Below are 10,450 nucleotides of genomic sequence, written 5' to 3'. Positions count from 1 at the left end.
TTTTTTTATCACATTATCTGTGGTCGTCAGTGGGCGCATTCGGTTGATTATATTCTCATAAAGTCCAATTATGTTTCCTGTTTCTAACAACATTTCCCCCTTTAATAAAGCAAATTCATGGGAATCCAGGATCTGAATCATTTTTTCTTGGACCTGTGCATTCCATTTTAACCTTCTATTTCCAAGTATCAGATATTCTGTTTCATCCAATAATTTAGGAAAGGCAGGAGAAAAGAATGATGTCAGAGATAACTCAAGTGGAAAGTGGTCACTTTCAGCTCTGGGAATTATCATAGAATCATAGAATCATAGAGTTGGAATAGACCACAAGGGCCATCGAGTCCAACCCCCTGCTGAAGGGAACTGCTTCTGCACATAACTGTGGCATTATGGGAAGTCTTGCTTCTTTTCTCTGGCATTCTGGGAAGTCTCGTTTATAAGCTTTTCCCTGCTTCTGCACACACTGTGCAAACCTGTTCTAAATACCAAGACATTCCCTCATTGCTAAGTTCATGAAAAACACTATGACCTGTACTTAATGCACAGCTGACCACATCTACGGAATTCAATTATTATATTCTTTCATGTTATGATCAATCATTAGTAATTGTTTTAGTCATGCTATATCAATCTTTAGTTATAATTTAATTAGGAGGTTTCATGCCTGTCTAGTTCCACTTTCGTTTCCCAGCCTTTAATCTATCGGTGATTAATGTTCACATGTAATTCCCGCCTTGTACTTATGTTAACCAATCAGCAACAAGTTGCTTTGTGTTTGTATCAACCAATCAGCCACAAGCACACCTGTGGCAATGTTTGTAATATTCAATAAAAGAGAGTTCCCGGGGCTCGCCCCGGCAGACACCTCTCTGATGACACCTGCTACTCGTCTGTCGTGGTTTCATTCCAACACCCTGCCAAGCAGGAAACACCATCAGAACACTCCTGACATATGGTTGTCAAGCCTCTGCTTAAAGACCTCCAAAGTAGGAGACTCCACCACACTCCTTGGCAGCAAATTCCACTGTCAAACAGCTCTTACTGTCAGGAAGTTCTTCCTAATGTTTAGGTGGAATCTTCTTTCTTGTAGTTTGGATCCATTGCTCCGTGTCCGCTTCTCTGGAGCAGCAGAAAACAACCTTTCTCCCTCCGCTATATGACATCCTTTTATATATTTGAACACGGCTATCATATCACCCCTTAACCTCCTCTTCTCCAGGCTAAACATGCCCAACTCCCTTAGCCATTCCTCATAAGGCATTGTTTCCAGGCCTTTGACCATTTTGGTTGCCCTCCTCTGGACACGTTCCAGTTTGTCAGTGTCCTTCTTGAACTGTGGTGCCCAGAACTGGAAACAGTACTCCAGGTGAGGTCTGACCAGAGCAGAATACAGTGGCACTATTACTTCCCTTGATCTAGATGCTATACAGTGGTGCCTCGCAAGACGAAATTAATTCGTTCCGCAAGTCTCTTCGTCTTGCGAGTTTTTCGTCTTGCGATGCACGGTTTCCCATAGGAATGCATTGAAAATCAATTAATGCATTCCTAGGGAAACCGCCTTCAGACCAGGTCCGGGGACAGTCTGTCCCCGGACCTCTTCTGAAGGCTGGGGGGGGGGACAAGGGCTTTTCTTCCCACCCCCAGCATTTTAAAAAACCCCGGGACAGCGGAGGACTTCTCCGCTGTCCGGGCGATCTTAAAATGCTGGCGGGCGGCATTTTAAAATCGCCCCGGGACAGCGGAGGACTTCTCCGCTGTCTGGGGTGATTTAAAAGCCCCTGGGAAGGCAGGCAGGGGGGACAAAGACTTTTGCCCCCCGCCCGCCTTCAGAAGGTGTTCCCGCCCCCCCGCCCGGCTTCGGAGCAGCGTTCCGAAGCCCGGCGGCGGCGGGAGGAGGCTGTCCCGGATATTTCCCTATGGGCTGTCGTCTTGCGAAGCAAGCCCATAGGGAAATTCGTCTTGCGAAGCGCCTCCAAAACGGAAAACCCTTTCGTCTAGCGGGGTTTCCGTCTTGCGAGGCGTTCGTCTTGCGAGGTACCACTGTACTCCTATTGATGCAGCCCAGAATTGCATTGGCTTTTTTAGCTGCCGCGTCACACTGTTGGCTCATGTCAAGTTTGTGGTCAACCAAGACTCCTAGATCCTTTTCACATGTACTGCTCTCAAGCCAGGTGTCCCCCATCTTGTATTTGTGCCTCTCATTTTTTTTGCCCAAGTGCAATACTTTACATTTCTCCCTGTTAAAGTTCATCTTGTTTGTTTTGGCCCAGTTCTCTAATCTGTCAAGGTCGTTTTGAAGTGTGATCCTGTCCTCTGGGGTGTTAGCCACCCCTCCCAGTTTGGTGTCATCTGCAAATTTGATCAGGATGCCCTTGAGTCCATCATCCAAGCCGTTGATAAAGATGTTGAATAAGACCGGGCCCAAGACAGAACCCTGTGGCACCCCACTAGTCACTCTTCTCTAGGATTAGTCACTCTTCTCCAGGATGATAGAAGGTATCTCGGTTAACTGGCACATTATTAGATGTTAGGATATAATCTATGGTGCTAGTAAATCCTCTGGGGGAAATAAAAGTAAAATAACCCTCTTGATCCCCTTGACCGTGCCCATTGCATAACAAAAGGTTATGCTTTATTATAAGTTCACAAAGATATTTCCCAGCGTGATTAGAGGTGGTGTCCATTGCTGCCCTCTGACAGATTTCAGGTTCGTCCTCCAAGTTTAGACCAGATAATATTGTATTTTGTGGGGAAACAAGGCTGATCCGGGCATTGAAGTCACCTCCCAAGACAAGCCGAGGGTTAGGTGTCACAGAGTCTATACTTTCGAGTAGTTGGTCAAGTTTATCCCAATATGATCTCAGTTCCCCAGAAGACTTTACTGGAGGTATGTACACACAGATGCAATAAGTATTTCCCAGAAGACTATCAGAAAGGGACAACACTAAAAAATTAGGGGTGGTCAACGAGGGACACTGTTGAATTGATACATTAAGAGAGGTTGACACCAGCACCGCCAGCCCCCCACTAGGCCTTCCATACTTTACAGTTTTAAGAGCTGGTTGAGTGTAACTTGTAAAACCCTGTAGTTCAACCATAGTGCCCTCTTTTGCCCAGGTTTCTTGAAGAAAGATGTAAAGGGAAGTCTTCTTTCTGCACATAACTGTTAGTCTCTTTCTGCACAAAACTGCTCCATTTTGGGGAAGCCTTGCTCCTCTTTTCTCATGCTTTCTGAGAAGTTTTGCTTGTAGGCTTTTCCCTGCTTTTGCACACACTGTACGAACCTGCTTTTCATGCCTAGCTGACCACATCTACAGAACCTGATTGTTACATTGTTACATGCTATGATCAATCATTAGTAACAGACATCCTAAGCTCATGGAAAACAAACTGTATCTGCTCTCCATGCCTAGCTGACCACATCTACAGAACCTGATTGTTATATTGTTTGTGCCATATTAATCTCTAGTTATAATTTAATTAGGAGGCTTCATGCCTGTCTAGTTCCAGCTTCGATTCCCAGCCTTTACTCCATCGATGATAAATGATCACATGTAATCCCCACCTCTCACATGTAATTCCCACCTTATGCTTATGTATCAACCAATCAGCGACAAGCACACCTGCGGCAATGCTTGTAATATTCAATAAAAGAGGCTCTCAGGGTCCGCCCAGACAGACGCCTCATGTTACACCTGCCTCTCTCGTCTCCTGTGATTTTTCATTCCTACAAAGATGATATCATGTGTTTGTAGATAAGAACAGAAATCACTGTCTTGGATCTTGTTCATCCACCCTGTTACATTCCATGAGAGAAGTTTAATTGTTTTACAGTGATTTACTCTTAGTCAATTGTTGGCCAATGTACTCTCAGAGTTTACCAGTTTTTGAGGCAACAGAGTATTGCTAATGCTAGTGGAATAATCCAGATGTTCGATTATTTCAGTCGTTGTACATAAAGTGCTCACATTTGTAATTACTGGGCCTTTTCTTTGCAAATTATTTGCCAATGGGGATTTCTTGGGTGTGTTTCCTGACTCCTCCTCTTCTAAATATCTCATCTTTGTCCAATACTCCGGTGGTTCTATAGTTATCATTCTGTTGTGGCCATTGGGTCTATTATCAATCTCTGCCTCCGGTTCTTTAATCTCTTTCAATGTCTGGCTCATAAGATCAAGCCTCTTGATAACTGTTTGTTGCTCTTCCTGAGGGAGATTCCTAAAGGAGCTGAGAAAATCCTCTTCCAAAGGATTTACAGAGTGCTCAGATTCCTGAAGATGATTGTCTAGAGGAATCGGCTGTTCCTTTTGGCTCACCTGGTTATTTTGATGTTGGGCATGATCCTGCGAATTCAACTCAGGCATGTCTGTTTCCTCCCCACCTGTCAAGTTTTTTGTGATGTCATTACTTCCATTGGGGATCCAGGCTTTGGTTTTGTGAGCCCCTCTGAAGCACCAGTCCTCATCTTACATAAGGGTGCAACAATAGAATTGCGAAATACCCGGGTTGGAAAAACTCCTCTGCTTGACAATCTGAATTTCAGCTTGTGAATCAGTGAGGGCAGTCTAGTAGAGGAAAAAGTTAACATAATTTTTTGGATTTGATTTGTGGTATTCAAGAGTTCAGTCCTAACGAGGTCGATCTCTGGAAGTCCAATGCCAAGTAAGTCTGAGAAATGTCGTTTGGAACGCTGGGCACCTTTCCAGCTAGGAGTTTGATCTGGCCTTCCACAAATTGTCATGCAGATCTTTTTTGGTTGGAAGATTAAATAAGAAGAGTTTGTTTTAAGAGCCTCTGCACGTTCTATGTTGAGCTTAGGGGTCTGCTCTTGTTGTCACCAATTTCCTTTGGTACTATGGTGTTCTGTTGATGCCTGCTTGGTATTAACTGATAAACTGTGGACCTCTTTGGATAATTGGGTTATTTGAGAGGCAATACCTCTAATTTGCTGGAAGATATGTTCAACCTTTCTTGCAATTAGAGTTAATTGGGTGCTCTCCCTATTTGTTATTCCTTCCTCTCTGAGGAGCACAGGATCAACTTGCCCCATTGCTGTAGCCAGTTCCACGCTCTCACCTTGAATACTCTCCCCACACTCACAATCATCTTCAAGAGGAGAAAACCGGTTTTTTGTTGGAACTATAAAAGCAGATTTGTTTAAAAAGTCCTCTATTTTAGATTGTTTGGGAACCGGTGAGAGAGCTACATCCTCTGGGTCCCTGTGGCGTTTACTAGCAGGCATAGCGTCATCGTGGGGAGTAAACAAGGAGAGGTTTCACCAACCAAAAAAGAGAGAAAAAATAGAAAGTGCTCAGTTTGTTCAGTTTAAGAGCTTCTCTGTGTGGAGACTGCCAGGAGTTTCAGGAACAAAGTATAGAAGGGAGTTGGCGGTTAATAGCTAGCAGCTGGCGGCCTGCCCAGGATGCTTCACAGAACTTGCCAAAGATGTTTCTCATAGCATAGACAAGAAGGTGCTGTTAGAATCTCAGTAAGTTAAAAAGTAGAGAAGTAAAAAAGGAAAAATTACTTCCCTGGGTGGCAGTCAATGCTAATTACAGTCCTGTTATCTACGGAGCTCCGAAGCCTGCTTGCTAAGCCGTCGCCATCTTGGACCCAAAGTCGGGACTTTCCAAGTGGAGCTTGCTGCCAGCTTGTAAACAGCTCATAGACTTTTGGATTTTCCAGCTTGTAGCTGAAAGCTGAAGCTTGGAATCAAGATGGATGCCAAGAAAGGGGCAGGTTTACCTTATCCACCTCCCCTGACTAATGACAATTATTCCTCATGGTCTGTGAAAATGAAAGCCATGCTTCAGAGTCAGAGGGTGTTTGGAGTGATTGAAAATCCAATCCCAGCTGCACCCACACCAGCTTGGAATTCTCAGAATGTGAAAGCCAGGTCAGCAATGATTCTGTGTGTCTCAGATGAGCAGCTCGTGCATATAGCAGATATGCAACACGCGCACGAAATTTGGCAAACGCTGCAAAGAATCCATCGAAGGGATGCTGCAGGTACTGCGCTGTTGCATTTTGAAAAACTCACAAACATGAGACTGGCGCCTGATGGGGATGTGATGGTGCATTTGACAGAGATTAAACATTTACGCCAGCAGATGGCGCAACACAATTTCCCTCTTCAGGAAGAGATATTTTGCTTTATGATCATTAACAGCCTTAATCGGACTTACAAAACCGTTGCAAGTCAACTTGGATCTCTACCTGTATCTGTTAACTTTTGATAAGAGTGATTACAAAAGTTGTACTGCATGTGAGTCTAAAATGCTTTCTCTTGCAGGTATATCGGACGGAGCCAAGGATAAAAGGCACCTAAGATTACCAGTGTTGGGGGGGGCACTAGGGGGCGCATCAGAAGATGGCTGACAATAACATCTCTCCGACCCACACGAGGTAATTTGGAGGCTATGATGGGGGTAATTAGCCTCCTTGGGCCCCCCCAGGATGGTGGGGGGGACTGCCCTTGCCTGCTGTGCCCTACACCACTCCCGAATTTGTGGGGGTGGGGGCACTAGGCACAAAGCCCTCCTGTGGGATTCCGGCACTCCTGGACGCCGTCCCTGATCCGCGCCACTAGCTGCAAGAACTTCAAAAGAAACAATTTGGATGAAGCTAATTGCACATATTTCAACGAAGAAGGGGGAGTAAAGACTGCTGACAGAAGAGATCTCTGATAAAACAAGACAAGAATAAATCATGAGAAGATACGCCAAGATACGGTATGGCAAATGACTGATGGGGGAGGGAGGGAAAACTTTCCTTTCTTTCCTTATGTGATTAAACAAGAACCCCCTCCCCTCACGAGTCATAAATGTCGTTTTAAGGACTTAAGCTGTGGATTTAAGACTGTGTGAAGATAAACTTTCGAACCAAAGCATGTTTTAAGAAGAGCGTGGAATGTACAAGAGCTCTGGAATGACGCAGTTAAAATTGCCGTCGCCATATTGGGAAGTTCTGTCGGAGGTTTTGAGTGTGGGAGGAGAAATAGAGAAATAGAGCTGCTTTTATACTGTGGGTGAAACCCCTCAGAGGGACTCAAGAGCGGCAGTTTTGTGAGATAATGATGGAAAGAGTGATGTTATCTATGAAGGTGATGATATATGAAAACCATCTCGATTTGAGGATTGGAAGAACGGAAAAATTCACACAGGATTAATATTGGTGTTTATCGGCTTAAGGAGACTATCAGAAGAGATCGTAAAGAAAAAAGAGAAAATATATGAACAAGATGTGATGTGGAAACAGCAAGATAAGAGTGGATAGAATTATGAACTCTGTTTGGACTGATTTGGTCTGATTTGGACATTAATGCAGTAGCAAGAAGATGATCAGAATCCCCCTTCGGATCTTGAAATATGGGTCCCCCCAACAAAATTTAAAATTCGGCTTTGTAATTCGGAACTTATGTGATGTGATTTAATTTGATTTGATTGGCCGGTTAATAAAAATTATTTATATATAAAAAAAAGATTACCAGTGTTTTTCATCGAGTGTGTGCTGATGTAATTGGTCCTCTAGCACCATCTAGAGGCAATGCAAAATACTACCTTGTATTTGTTGATCATTTTTCTCAATATGTATGGCTATATATATTGGGATCACCCAGAGAAACCTTAGCAAGGTTTAAAGAGTTTTGTGATAAGGTTAAGAATATTCATGATGCTAATATTGATTTTCTTTTCACAGATGAAAAGCCAATTTTTCTTTCACAGGATTTCCAGGATTTCATCAAGAGACAACGGATAGAGCATAAAATTGCTGTCTCAGAAGCTGCATGGAACAAAAGTGTGTGTGTAAAGGTGAACAAAGAGTTGCAGAATGGCATGAATGCACAATTGCTGAGTTCACATTTGCCACGTGAGTATTGGGCTGAATCTTTATCTTCTTATTGTTACACTTGGGTGAGAAAGGTTTCAAAAGGTATGGAAAGTTCTCCTTTTGAGAAGCTATTACACAGGAAACCTTCTGTAAATCATTTTAAGGTTTTTGGATCTCACATCCGTACAGAAACTCCAGATGGGGTAAAGAATACCAGAGGCATTTTTGTGGGTTATGAAAAGGGTCTCTACAGAGTAATTTTGTCTGAATCTGGTCAGGTGATTCTCACAAAGTTTCTAGAGAGCACTCCGAGACAGGAGTCAGAGGTTTTTCAAACATTTCCCATTGCTGACAATTCAGATGATGATTCTGATGATTCTGATTATTCTGGTACTGAGTGACACAGAAAGCTCAGGAAGTTCTGTTGACACAGTCATTGAGAGAGGTTCACACACAATGGAACCACACAATGGAACCACAATGGAACCACAAGTTAAGGTTGAACCACTGTTTACTGTTGGAACCACTGTTTCACAGGTTAAGGTTGAACCACTGTTTACTGTTGGAACTGGTTCTCCAAAAGGTCCTGAGGATGAACCAGTCAGCAAGGAGGATCAGCACCTCATACGCAGGTCTAAAAGAATCACAACGGGCGTACCACCCAAGAGGTATTCTCAAGAGTTTGCTAATTCAACTGTTGCATGTGTTACTATTGTTGACAACTCAAGCCTGGTAAAAGGTGTGTCTAAGTCAGAGACAAAGACACAACAGGGAGTTGCTAAGCGTAACACTACATTCCCTAACCAAGGTAATGCAGATGCACTCATTCCTTGGAAAACAGACACCCAGAGAGTTACATTGGTGAAACCAGTGGCGAGTAGTTCCAAGGGTGGAACTGAAACAACACGAGATTGTTACATGTATAACAACTGTTTGTTTTCTTCTCTGGATCAAGCTTTGTTCGCAGCTAACGTTGATTCATATGGGGGAGTATGTTACGATATGAGAGCAACGCAGCTGCAAGCTGGCAGCTTGGTGAAGACATCACATGATGTGACTAGCTGTGGGAAAGAATCTTCCCGGAAGTTCACAGGCTTCTCAAAGCTTTGTGAAGTGTGTAATATGAGACCTTCCTGTTGCGTATGTGAAGGAAGTCTTAGTCACTTGCTTGCTGAACACTGAACTGTTCGGACATGTTTTTTGTAGAGTTACATCAGTCAGAAATAAACAAGATGTAAAAGGATTTCTGACTATCTCCTTCCTCTTGCCGGTATGCAAGGAGGGAGGGGGTGAGCATTTTCCACTCTGGGAAATGTCGCCTATCAAGATCTCCCTGGTCTGTCCGGGATGTCAGCCAGAGGAAGATCACCGGTAAACAAGCTCCGAGAGCAGGGAGAGGGACCAGCCTCTCCGGAGGGGACTTGTTTTTCCAACACGCGGTACCCCATAAAAAACCTTGGATTGAGCATTCCGAGGACTTGGTGTTCCTGCGGGTGCCTGGAACTACTCCCCCACTCCCCGGTAAGCTCTTGATAAGGGCTCCAAGTGCGAGTGGGGTTGGAGACGGAGGCACTTGGGAATAGACTCGCTTCCTTCATCGCATGAAGCTCTGAGTCCAGCGATTGTGAGCGGCCAATTTCTCCAAGCAACTTTGATTGGAAAAGAGTGAGTAATAAATTAAAAATTTGGACATCTATTTGGAAAGGATAGGGGCTTAAAAACGGAGGTCAGTCCCTTCCTCTGATTAAGAGAGAAAACAGCTACAGTAGCCGAAGCCGTGATCTAAAATATACGACTTTCTAAAGACTTTCAAGTTAACTTTCAGATTCCCTCTTCTAGCAGGGGGAAGGGGGGAGATACTTTTCTGACTTTTATAATCCCTGCAGACAGTTTGGATTTACGAGGTATTTTCTTTGTGGAAGCGGACTACTCAGTCGGGGAGACTAGACTCCATTGTGACGTCGTAAAGAAAAAGGACACTTTCAACTTTCGTTTTCCTATGGGGGGGGGGGAGTAACTGCAGCTGCCCGAACTCAAAGGTTTTTCTTTTCTCTTTTTTTTTAACAGTACCCCTACCTCCAGATATAAATTGTAAATTGTAACTGTGTTATTAACTTCTGGGGAATTAAGAAAGGAGTAAAAAAAAAGGATTACAAGTTAGAGAGACTCTTGACTTTTATATTAAGACTGGTGGAGAGGCTTGAGAAGGGAAACTGTCTGCCTCCTTATCTCCCCCTTGTGTCTGAGACTGACCTTGAACAAAAGAATTACAAGTTATGGATGGGGGAGAGAAACGAGAAAAGACAGAGAAAACAAAAACCAAAGTAAGGAGGGACTCTAAGTCACCAACTTTTGAGGAGTCTGTGTTGCAATTGCTTCAGGAAATTAAAACAGAAGTAAGAGGAAATCAAAAGTCTATAAAGGAATTAAAAAGTGACTTTGCTCAATTAAGACAAGATTTGATGCAAGTTAACTCAGATGTATCAGCACATGAGTCAGGACTGGCGCATTTGGAAACTGTGATAATTCCTGACTTAGAGACAATTCAGCGAGAATCTCAAATTTCAATTGCGTCTCTGCAAATAAAACAGAGGGAATGTAATCTGAGATTGAGGGGCGT

At 43.6% G+C, this 10,450-nt stretch overlaps 1 long non-coding RNA gene across 1 annotated transcript; it reads left to right on the top strand.

Annotated features, from left to right (window-relative positions):
- The first annotated feature begins 374 nt into the window (after positions 1-374).
- On the top strand, positions 375-3,699 carry LOC308577875. Its single transcript, XR_014003742.1, has 2 exons — positions 375-655; positions 3,488-3,699. It is a non-coding gene; the product is annotated as an uncharacterized lncRNA (long non-coding RNA).
- The last annotated feature ends 6,751 nt before the right edge of the window (positions 3,700-10,450 follow it).

The sequence above is a fragment of the Podarcis bocagei genome, assembly GCF_964188305.1.
Source record: "Podarcis bocagei genome assembly, chromosome: W".
In the NCBI taxonomy this organism is placed as follows: domain Eukaryota; kingdom Metazoa; phylum Chordata; class Lepidosauria; order Squamata; family Lacertidae; genus Podarcis; species Podarcis bocagei.
This window is presented reverse-complemented; position numbering and strand designations above follow the sequence as displayed.